Source organism: Colias philodice, chromosome 2 (assembly GCF_061535455.1).
Source record: "Colias philodice isolate Cphi_HAF_F1 chromosome 2, ilColPhil1 Martin Lab GWU primary, whole genome shotgun sequence".
NCBI lineage: Eukaryota > Metazoa > Arthropoda > Insecta > Lepidoptera > Pieridae > Colias > Colias philodice.
This window is the reverse complement of record NC_143087.1, coordinates 11009567-11022709: the sequence shown is the minus strand read 5'-3', so window position 1 is coordinate 11022709 and position 13143 is coordinate 11009567. Positions and strand designations below refer to the sequence as shown.

Below are 13143 nucleotides of genomic sequence, written 5' to 3'. Positions count from 1 at the left end.
GTCACAAATGAATTCAAAATGGCGGCGGTATAGACACATTTTTTATGTCAGATATTTTGAATATAGAAGCTATATTATCTCGTTCAGCGAATATCAAACTGAATTCAATTGGAAGGCTTGATAATCCGCGGGTCGTGACCAATTTCATCGCGACACTATCACTTTCCGATATCACCCTTCCACAATGGCTGTGGCGCCATCAAATTTATTCAAATTTTACCCAGTCGACCCACCTGCGAAACAGCACACGCAAAACTGAACTTTCAACCCTAGATATAGAGCTTAAAATCAATAGTACATCGCTCTGCTCAATTCCGAACTTCGCAATATGATTATGGATAGAAATTCTTATTCCACTCAAAATAACATCCGTTTCTTCTTAGCAGTGGTTCACTTCTTTGTTACCGTAGTGGAAATTAGACTTTATTTCAAAAGGTTAACGTAGATATTGCATTGGAGACAGGGTATTAAGAAGTTGGTAAGGAGAAACGTCTGCAGTTTTGTATCAACACGGTAAAAGCTTACCGACGTGATCTTTTGTCAAATATAAGTATGCACTCGCATGGAACTGAAGAGGTAAAATAAAAAGACCTGTATTGCAAAAAAATATGTTTTCTTGATTTTATATATAGATACATTCCTAAGGGTTCTATAAATGGTTTGTGTAGCCAAGATTTATGTATCTACTGCAGAATAAAATTTAAGATGGTGTAGGTGGCTTTTGTACATTACAATTTGCAATGGATAATGAATCCATTGACAAACAGGAGGCTTTCCAGATTTTAAGAAGATTCTACAATTCATTTAATACATAAGTATAAGAGGTTATAACTTATTCACGTTCTATCGATATAAGATCTCTACAGTCTTTAGGACTATATCAGTAATGTAGAGCCTTTAGACTTTACCACCGTGTTCCTGACAGTAAATAACATATTATAGGAAGAACATGTGGAAGGACCACATAGAGCTCAAATGCCAGCAATCCTGAACCACCGTCATACGGCATACCTATACTCGCGAGTCGCGCCCATTCAAACACAAAACACGAGTACATTAAAAACCGTGTCACGCGGGCTAAAATGAAATTCTCTACAAGCGTACCCCTATCATCGATACACGACTGCGAAACGCGACAGTGTAATTTACATTTTCGCAAACTTATCTTGGCGACATTTACATAAAGATAGCACGAACTGTGAGACTTCGACGCATTGGAATCGAGTTAGGGGCGGAGTTACTTTAAAACTGTCGCTTAGTTGAGACGCTGAATCCGTTTAGAGTTTTCGTGAGTTCTCTAGGGATGGCTGCTGTCGATAGAGTTTTCTGAATATTATGTTTCCTTTCAAGCTTTCAAGCTTTCTATTTATAATGATCGTATCTACATCGTATTACAATAGCAATGTAAACATTTTTAACGTAACAGATTTTTTAAATAGGAACCAACTCAATTCCAAAAGTCAACCTCACACTTAACACTACCACTTGAAAAAATTTATGAAATTTAATGTGTAGGTACTAAGTAAATTATAAATGTAATTTTCAACAATTGATCGAAAAAACGTTTATAGATAACCATGTAGAATATTAATTCTCTCTCTTTATGCTATCAGAGAGCAAACGATCAGACGCGTGGCTTGGTGTTAAACCACACCACTCCACACAGTGAAGAAATCTGAAACTATTCATCTTAAAGTTTTATTACAAATGTTCATAAAAACGATTACCTCAATACAAAAGTACTTGTACCATAAAATTCTACAACAATTAAATATCAATTCTGACAAAATATCGATACGACAATCCCACCCCTATCAACCACTCGGGGCGTCCAAGTTGCGTATTGAGTTACGCGCCCTCTCGGTCCAATCGTATCAAGCTGCCTCCGATGCCATTAAAATATCCCGTTGCCATCGTAATCTCCATATTTACATAATAACACTCTTGGTGTACTTTACATTATTTTTATGTGGCTTACCTGCTTTTAGATAATATCATTCTGTTAAAATTTTAAAGCAATATTTTAATTAAATCCGGTAGGTACTTGATTAAAATACAATATGGCCTGAATCAATAATAGTTTCAAATGATGTACCTAGGTATGTTATCCGACTTTCTAATCACTGATATTACCTTATATTTTATGGGGTAAAAAATAATTTAATAAGAATAGATAATTAGATTCTGCAGGCTACGAAAATGTCATCTTATTCGAAGATTCGAAAAGATTTGTCCACACCTTACTACTTTCTTATACCATAACATTCTGTACCTACCTTTGAACATTGGTCGTTAATGTTTATCTCAAAGCTACTAGTAAAGCAACAGACTAGAGAAACTAGAGCTGGTCTTGATGGCAAGCTTTTACACTCGATCTCACATTAGATTCTTCATCTAGGCGCAATGTATTCTTTGATTCATGAATTTAACAATTTGAGCATCTTGGACACCATTTTAAACCTTCAACCCGACGCAATTAAAACTCCCTTCAAATCATAAGACCGATTCAATTCCAATTTGCAAAGCGCAGTCCGCCCACCGACTCGAAGACACACAAAATCGATGACACAAGAACGCGTACCGCATTCTTTCACACGCAAATTCAACATTTCTATCAAGAGGGTATTGAATACTCCGCGGGTAATTGATTCGCCGGGGTGCCCTTTGAATTTCAATTGCGATTAAAGTGATATAACTCGGCACGTGACTGATGCAAATCAAGAAGATGAAGACGATTCTTGGACGTCTTAATAAATCTAATCTTAGCTTAAATTTAGGGGAAGAAGCTGTGGAATAGATTGACTAGTTTTGACTTAGAGTTTTGAAGCATATTCTTCGGAAACAGCAAAACCTATTTGAAAGTTTTATAATATTATTATTTATTTGTACATTTTGAAAGTTCGCATTTTAATATAACTTGGATCTAAAATTCTTTTAATTAAATGCTATAAAAATTTATATCTGCCTCATATATGCCAAAAGATGTGGAATTCCTTATTGAAAAATAAATTGACGGTACATAACTAACCAATGTGTTTTCTGTCGCACCGAACATTTTCCATGCGATAATAACATCTCAATATTGCCCATATTCATACGAAAAGTGATTACTGTGTACAGTAAAAGTCGATCACATACATTTTTATATGTCATAAATATGACAAACCTTAGTATATTTACGATCAGCAATTTGGTACTAAGTGATACGACGATAAAATTTATCCTCTCGTAACATGCGTCAAAGCATATTATATACTAATATGAAATGGGAATCAATTTGTTGAAGATTAGAGTATGTATATGAAATGGCTATAATTTTGAGAGTATTTATTTATTTATTTATTGAAAACACACACTAACATTACAGTTTCCCAATACGATAGTGGTTTTACATTTAATTGGTTACATCATGGTTACATCGAAATTAGAAATATATAACATAACTACATACAAACTAAATACATTACTTTTTATAGCATATTACAAATAAAGCTACTCGCGTGAATTCATCCCAAGTGCAACAAAATATATCCGTTTTGATTGCTATTTCATTGAGTGAACGAAGTGCACGCGTCATAGGTGCCTGACCTAGCAAGTTGGTGCGAGCGGACGGCACCAGCAGCAGCGGCGGCCGGCGCCGGCGCCCCGCGTATCCATCTGGTACATACAAATACATTTTACCCAAAATATCCGCATTATGTATCCTACCTCTAAAAATCCTGAACAGGTACGAGATTAACGCCAGGTCCCTTCTAACCCTCAGCTCGTTATATCCCACCATGCCCAAAACGAATAAAGTCGGATACATAAGCGGATAGAAAGGATAAACCCCGTATAATCTCATGTAAAGGTAACGAGTGAATTTATTTTGTATGCGCTCTAGCATGAGATTATATTTAATTTCATGCGGGCCCCAAATAACGGAGTTATATTCCAACTGGCTTCTTACTAGAGTATTGTATAAGTTAACAATAGCTCTAATATTCGAAAAATTTCGAGACATCCGCAATATAAACCCTAAGTTTTTAAAAGCTTTCTTACAAATATTAGTTATGTGCTTACTATAACTCAAGTCAGTACTGAGATTAACGCCAAGATCTTTAACTTCAGTTACCCTCGACATCTGTGCCCCATCTACGTGGTAGTTATACCTTGTTTGGTTTTGAGTACTTTTAGAGAAAGTAATAATCATGCATTTTGAGGTGTTGAACTGCAATAAATTATTTTTACTCCAGTCTACAACTCTATCAATATCGCTCTGAAGTTTCTCACAATCACTTATATCTTTTATTGGCAATGATAGTTTAAGGTCATCAGCGAAAAGCAAGCACTTCGCATAATGAACTACCTTTGGAAGATCATTTATCATCAAAATAAACTCCAAGGGGCCCAAATTGCTGCCCTGAACTACACCAGATCTGGTAAAATACGGTTTTGATGTATGTCCAGCATAATTTACGTATTGCTGCCTATCCGTCATATAATTAGCCATAAAGTTTAACAGATACGGAGTGAATCCAAATTCTGCTAACTTTTTTATCAGCACATCATTGTTGACCAGGTCGAATGCTTTTTTGAAATCAAAGTAGGCCGCATCGACTTGTCCGCCACCGTCGACTACGGGTATAATATCCGCCATATAGCTAAGTAGATTGCTAGCAGTGTTACGTTCGGATCTAAAGCCATGTTGAGCGTCTGACAAGTGCGATCGTATCTGTATCAATATGCTTTTTTGCACCGCAGACTCAAAAACCTTCGCTGGTGAGGGCAATATTGCAACAGGCCTATACTCATCCACTCTGTTACCACGTCCCCCTTTGGGCACTGGAACGACGCGACTTATCTTCCAACAGTTTGGGAAAACAGCTGTTTTAAGGCATAAGTTGTATATATGGAGTAGTTCATTGAATATAGTAATGTAAGTGTATATACAATAAGCTAGTATGTATGTATTGAAGAATGTATAGTATTATCACAGACTATAATAATAATATACTACGGTATTATGTAGTATAAGGTTAACGTATCATAATCAATAATAATATTATGTTATAACGTCAGACTATAATTAGTATGATCTGGAAACGTACCTACTCTTAAGTTCAGAAAAATAAAATGCATATAGCGCCTGTATATAATATATTGCAACAAATTAACAGAGCTTTTAATTATAGACGCTTTAAACAACCATATTTCAGTATTTGGTATTTTGATTTGGTATTTTAAGTATATTTTTTTATTAAAACAAAATGTTAATACGATTTATTTGTTGAGGAATAAAAGAAAATTAGTAAACGTAATATAATATATTAAAGATATCTATGCTTTAAGTGAGACTTATAAAAGAGTTTCTGAAACTTCGTATAATATTCCATATTTTATTTTCATGTAAGGTTCTTTATTGCTGTAATTAACTTAGACGTTTCACATGATATAAACATAATATAAATATCTAAGAGAACATATTAAAATTATGTATAGGTACCTAATCATCTAACGGCTAACCTCATAAAACTCGAGTTTATAAAAGTAGGTACTATTAAACTTAGTAATATAAAGTTCTTATGTATGTTTCATGTACCTATGTTTTACTATATAAGCAATAAATCTTAAGAAAACATAAAAAACAACTTTAATCCCACGTAAAACTGAATACGACCGTATTTAATTTGCAAAAGTACATTTTACGACACGTCCAGATATTTGATATCACGGTGGAGGCGGTAAAAAAAAATTACGACGAAATATCAGCATATAAAGTAGGTAAAGGTATGATTGATTTGTACAGCCGTGATGTCGCATAAAATATGGATACCTTGTATCATAAAAGTACCCTCGAATTTTGACCATTGAACCTCTTTGCATAATTTTGCGCCTTGATTCTCTAGGGCGACGATCCTTTCAGGGTATTGAATTTTTTACCGATTGTAAACTCGTCTTTGGGTATCAGTTTTGGTGTTATTTGTGACAGCGTATTATGTAATATTTTATATTATTATTTATGTAATGTTATGAATATGAATATGTACCGACATAACTATTTTCGACTCTATGTGCTCTATGTATTAATTTATTTATTATTTTAAATTGAAAAATGTTAATTAAACCTATGCTTACTTTTGAACTCCGTTTAAAATAATATTTTCTTAACGTAATTTACAAACCTAAATTTTTTAAATTGACATTGACTGGTTTCCACGGTATCACAGACTAATAATATTAAGGCTTTGTCAGATAGGACGCGTATTTTAGCGCTGCGTAGTAGCGCTACAGCGTCCTGTTTTAACGTCGCGCGAGGCTTCGTCAAACAGAACGCTTTAGCGCGCGTTAGGACACAGCAATTGATATTATTAAAGCTGCATGTTGTTTACATAATTATTACTTACGAACAAAACAAGGTACAGCGATATTAACTCCGGAGTCGGAAGAATTTTTTACTTACCAGTTTCATTAATTTCTTCTCCGATTTGTGCCCACAATTTTGCCTTCATTGATATATCTTTATAGTTTATATGAACTATCCTTCGTATTATATAAGCATGGATATTTTCTAACCAATTCTATCAAATTTTCGGTCATTATGCAGTATTTTATTATTATTTTACGCCTATTAACTCCGACGCTAAAATAAAATTTGTAAAAAAATACAACACCCGACGTTAAAGCGTCCTAACGCCGCGACAGAGCGTTGCGTACTGCTAGCGCCGGCGCTCTGTTTGACGGTATTCTACGATGGTAGTAGAACACATCTTAGCGTCATATCGCGGCGTCAACTTAACGCTCTGACGCGCGCTAAGTACGCGTCCTGTCTGACAAAGCCTTTAAACTACGTATACAAACGGTATACAGAAATAATGTCAGCTGTACTTATGTTGAATTTTTAAGGTGATTAATAAAAACATATTATTTTCAATCAAGATTTGCGGAAAGAAGCGGAAGCGGAAGATTCTATAAACCTATTTTGTTTGATAATACATACAAATCTTTGCTATTAACAATCACTTACTATAAGACATTCTACTTACATCTCCAATTTATTCACCACTATTATAAATAACCAAACAAGACTATAACAACCTATTATCGAGTACAAATTGAAACATATGGCGACAGTATAGTTAGCGTGAAAGTTACGTACTTAGCGGTAATAATTGATCAGACAATGTCCTCTGGGAGTACCACCATGGTGTCCTTACATGCAATGTGATGAATTGCAATTTATCCCTATAAGCTATAGAAATACCCTTTTTGTCGTGAAACTTCTTTAGGCGCGTTGTACCTAAGTTAAATATCAAGTCAAGAAAGAAGTTTCACTTCTGACACGTGTGCTCGGCACTTTAGTAGGTACCTATCAGTGAGACCTAAAACGAACGCACTGAATGACTATAGAAACTTCATTTTTAACCAGAGACTCCAGGAAGTGCTGTTAAAAAGTACAGTTAACAAAATTTAATTCTGATGAATGTTAGACATATCATTAATTAATACAAAACTTTACTCCTAACATAATAATTAAGTTGACGTCGTTTACAAACACTACTCTTTTTATAGGCGTTATAATACACACAATATTGATAACTATTGATACTAACTTTATAAATGATGCTTGTTTCGGTACCGTCCGTGTTGACCGGCAATTGGGCATTAAATTTTTCCGAAATTTAATTATATTGGTATCTCGATGACGCAATATTACCAAAAACAGCTCGATGTGGCTAAATAATTTTTACATATTCGATAAATCATGGTTTTCTCAATGTATTTAATATCTCTCTTTTTCGCGTGCTTGGTGCCGTTAAGAGGGATCTAATGAAAATTTATAATTTATAGGAAATGCCAATAATAATAATCATTAGATCGTTAAATTTAGTACAATGTGCATGTTACTAATTACTTATTAGTTAATAGTGAACGAAATAGTTTACAGCATAATATGATATAAATGATACCTACCTAATATAAATTCCTAAATTAAAATATTGTATTTATAAAGCTTTCAAACGTGAAGAATTAATTATATACAAATCTTATATATAAAAATGAATCGCAAAATATGTTGGTAAGCGCATAACTCGAGAACGGCTGAACCGATTTCGATAATTCTTTTTTTATTATATTCCTTGAAGTACGAGGATGGTTCTTATGTAGAGAAAACGTAAATATTATGTACCACGGGTGAAGCCGGGGCGGACCGCTAGTGACAAATAAAGTATGTACCTACCTACGTTAGCTATCTACTAGTTTCTGTGGTATGGTACTTGGTAGTACATTCACATTATAAATTACTTGTTCGAAAGCAAATATGCAGTTAAACGACTTTGCTAGTATTATTATCAAAGTGCTCATTTATCATAATATATAGGTTCTTAAGTAATATTAGGAGATACAAAATGGATATAATGAATTATAGATAATAGGCGATCGATCAGAAATATAATACATAATTATTCATTAAAGCAACAAAATCTCATATATATTTATTACGTAAAATTATTAATTAATTAAAATAATTCGAACACGATTTATTTTAATCAATCTTTGTAAATAGATTTTTACACATTTTTAATATGGGTGTTTTTACATGAAATAAATTTTTACATAAATTTTTACCTTTATTACATAGGTATAGCATATTTTCATGTAAAAAAAACGTACGTACCTTCCCAGTTCCCGTGTACAGCAGAAAGCAGCAAGCATCAACGCCATAAGTTCAAAGGTAAGTTAGTGTTTTATTTTTTCAGCTTTTCACATAATATCTATTACCTATAGAAGCCCTTATTATTTCATTAAAAAATATATTCAGGGTGGCTTATAAACTCACAAGCGCAGATTAGATTAAGATTAATAACATCAGATTTTAATTCATTTAATTTAAGATTTTCCAAAAATCAGGTTCCACCGAGATTTGAACTCGGATCGCTGGATTCAAAGTCCAGAGTGCTAACCATTACACCATGGAACCGATGAGAAATTTTTAGAAAGATAATATAGCATTAAAATCTGTATTCTTTTTATATTGAAAACCAGTTTTAGTACCATAATTAGACATCTATTCCAGCGTGAATTTATAAACCATCAACACTAATGTTATAAAATTGTTAATTAACACATTAGTACTATATTCCGTCAGTCCTCGGATCACAGACACAATAGAAAATCTATTGTGTCTCGGCCCGATCGGGCCGCTCGGTGGTCAATAAACACTACTTACTACTATACTTGTAACAAAAAACTAATTTTTCTATCATAAATAACTAATTTTCCAACCGTATTTTGTTTTATTTAATCAGAGAGGATCATCAGGTAGATACCTATTTACATTGTTTACTGAACAAACAGAAAACGGGCGGGAGGATCTAGACGATAATATAATAAAATGTCTAAAAATCTATAAATTGTTATTGAGAAGGTCAAAATATGAGTAAACACATGCCTATGCATACCCTTCCTTTACAGGACAATCATAACCATCGTTCAGAGAAATACAATATGTAAGTATACCTACATACAACTTCTACCCCCACCTCGAGGTCTACAATTCTAACTATCCAATAAGCGATTCCCATATATCGAAACATCAAATTCCATGGCAATACCCGTAATGGCCGTCGTTAAGTGAGATATAAAAGCAAATTTACATGTGTATTAAAGTTTCCATCTCGCGTGCATGCCGTACGACACACGTGGGTGTCGTCAATGTATGGATAATTATCGAACGGTTAACGTGTGCGAATCGTGTCGTTTACACGCGACGATTGCGATACGATATCGTTGAATTCAATATTGCTTTTTAAAGTGAAACTTTTATTACATCGTCTCAAACTTTTTGGTCTGTGTAGCGCATGTCGCGTGTATCGCGGCTGCCGAGTAGGTATACCTACTCGGCAGCCGACCGTCACGCGACATGCGCTACACAAAGCAGTGTTCGGAACCGTTCGAACAGTTTCACTTTTACCGTGGTTTCATAAAACCACACAACATTTTTTTCTATATTTTACTCGTTAACGATAAAATGATTTGCTTTAAGTGATTTTTTGTGAATATAAGCTTTCATTACTTCCGTAATTTTAGTTTTTAAATGTGTAGTTAATAATCATTTATTTAAATACAGTTAGCGATAATAAATATTCTAACTAAGTAGGTAGTCAATAATGTTTTTAATTTTTATGATATTACCACGAAATTCAATTAATTTATTTCTAAAGCTTTCGTTTTACTAAATATAAAACGAGACCTTTAGATTAATGCAAGTAGATTAAGTACTCAGTAAATACCAAAAATATTCGCAAAATTTTCACTAAAAATTTAACCAACACCAGATACAAAATCCAAATACAAAATATAAGAATACAAAATATAAGTGCATCGTAATATATCAAAAACTGGACGATATTTTTCAACTGACAAAATATCGTAACCTGTAAATGCCTTATGGTTAGGCGCAGGCTGAGATCGTAAAGTGAACGTTTACGCGATAGCCCATACAGTTTTGTGGTTGTTTGCATAATTCCTTGAGATGCAGGCCTACCTTTATTGTCTAGACATGACTGTCTCTGAACTGAATACCTTAGTTTCTGAGCCTACCTATTCTATGTGGGAATTATACGCATACATGATTGGCTCAGTGCTTCGAGAGATATTACAAACCGACAGACAGAGTTGTTTGCGCGTTCATAATTTTAGTAGTACGTATTTATAAAAAAATATCGTTTTTATAAATACCTATATCATTTGTGCATCGCTTAATGAAGGATATTTAAAGGAATAAGGAGGATAATTAAAAAGGAATAAGTGCAAACATGTGTACCCTTTTTAATGCTCTAAGTGTGTACCATACGGTATGACTCTATGACCATAAAAATATAAAGCAATGTATCTAACACAGACCAATAAAAAGTATTTTATTGATCTGTGGTACATAATGTGAATCAATAAAACTCTCAACCATTTTCTATTCTACATATTAAATAAACCGCCAATATTTGAACAAACTGTGCCAATACCAAAATAATCTCGTTAATAACGCACAATGACCGTACACAAATAAAAATTCACTAAAAGTTAGCCTTTTAGTGAATTTTTATTTGTGCACAGTTGTTTTTGAACAAGATACGGTGCTTTACGACGAAACGTTACATTTATTACACAATGCCCAGTTAAAGTGAATCTTATTGCGTATGGGACAAGATACAAAACGGAGTGAAAACGAGCACCTTTTAAGTTCGGACTCTTATTTCAATTACATTGCATTCACAGATTATAACTTATCTAATATAAGCTCTATCCCCACATCATAGAGTCCCTTTTTGATTAGATCATCTGCCGCATAAACTGAAGGTGTATCGCAGGGGTGCGTAAAGCCGTAGGCCTATTTGTGTCGGTTTCACACTTACAACAATAGTGTCATGATTCGTGATCCCGGATTATCCCGGTACAAACCCGGGATTAGGCCGTTGCGGGAAACAAATGTGGGGATAACAAGTGACGAAACAAGTGCTTGTAGTCGCGTCATTAATTTGAATTTCGAATTGGAAAATTTAAATTGCCCGACGTTCAATTTGGCTGTGTGGCGCTTTGCCTCTGTTACGGAATTAAGAAAAATGCTGAGCATTTTGGAGACTTTTCTACTAATAACCTATTTATTAATATGCAGTGGGTCATCTGCTGTAGCTTAGGTACATTTTGAACGATCTCCTGTATCTATGCCAGTATGCCGTGGTTCATATTGTGATGCGGATTTTCCTAATGTTTACTTTATCGCGATGTGCATAGACGATTTAGATGATACTGTTAAATTTCGATTAGGTACCCAGCCAAGTAATTATTTTTGTGTGCAGACCACCTCTACCGAATTCTATAGATATTTTAAGTAGTAGAGCAAGAAAAAAACGATTTTAATTCTTCTTAAAATAAAAATCTTTGACCGACTTCCCCAAACGTTCTTAATTCTGGAGTAATGTTTTATGCCATTAATAATATCGATTTTTAGTTAAGTATTATTTTTTTTTTGTTATATGTATTATTTTTAATAAATCAATGTCGATTGTTTTAAATGTGGCAAAATTATTTTCTTCATAACCACTTAAAAAACATATCAAACGAAGCATAAACTTAAAAAACGTGAATAGCACTCTACACAAGGTCTATAAATTCAAAATCAAAATAGAACTCGCCAAAAACTGGCCGGTGACACCGTACCCGTAATCAACGTTTCAAATATATCCGGGCTCGACCCGTGGATTTGGGGCGTGCATTCCTGAACGACGCGACGACTGAGCCCTGTTATATTATGTCCGTGATTTATTGCATTGAATTCTCTTCGGTAATTAGTGCGTGCCTGCCCTGCCAACTGGGAAATGTACTAAATTGGTAATTTAATTTGACGTCGAGCTAAACATTCATTGCGATTCATAATGGCTTGCCCAAGCGTGCTCGATGTTGGGGTTAGATGTAGACTGTAGTTACATTTGGAAAGATAAGTTCTTTGAGTGCACGAAGAGATTTTATTTGATGGATTCGATTTAATAGATCGTGAAGAAGGTGCTATTAGATAAAACTATACATACTTACTAAAAACTGAGTGAAAAAATCCACGTTAAATCCCATCTGGATAAGCAGTGAAGCTACATATTTTCCTACTGCTTTTCCGACTTCCTATTTATGAGATTGCTGTTAGTATATATTTTATATTAAAAATATTTATTTTTAGTACGATACATTTATGTGAAAAAGGCTCTATTACGTACTCTACTGAACAAGAGATAGTACTCACCTCATTAAACCATTATTGTCATCATACAAAGGCTGGATTAACCACCTCCAATTCCGACTCAATTATTAATATTAGACCCTAACAAATAGAACAATTTCTCAAATTAATAAACCGACTCTCACCCACGGATTACCAGAGATTGGGTTTAATCGGACCGGGAGCGTCCCATTAATAACGTCCCGTTAATTTAGACTAGTTCCGACTATATTTCAAATATAGAACGGGGATTAAACAGCGCTTTCGGTTAGCGGCTGTCGCTCGATTAATGTGCGGTTACACTGTACCACCGTTTAAGATCTGTTTAGCGACAGTGATGGTATTTATTAATGATTTAAATGAAGTAAACCTTGAATAAAATTTACATACGTTGC

General features: G+C 34.1%; 1 long non-coding RNA gene and 1 other non-coding gene across 2 annotated transcripts in view; one reads left to right on the top strand and one right to left on the bottom strand.

Annotated features, from left to right (window-relative positions):
• The window catches only part of LOC149490773 (uncharacterized), an 819148-nt gene that overhangs the window by 727446 nt on the left and 78559 nt on the right, over positions 1 to 13143 (top strand). The window lies entirely within an intron of this gene.
• On the bottom strand, positions 8891 to 8962 carry TRNAQ-UUG (transfer RNA glutamine (anticodon UUG)). Its single transcript has one exon. It is a non-coding gene; the product is annotated as a tRNA-Gln (tRNA).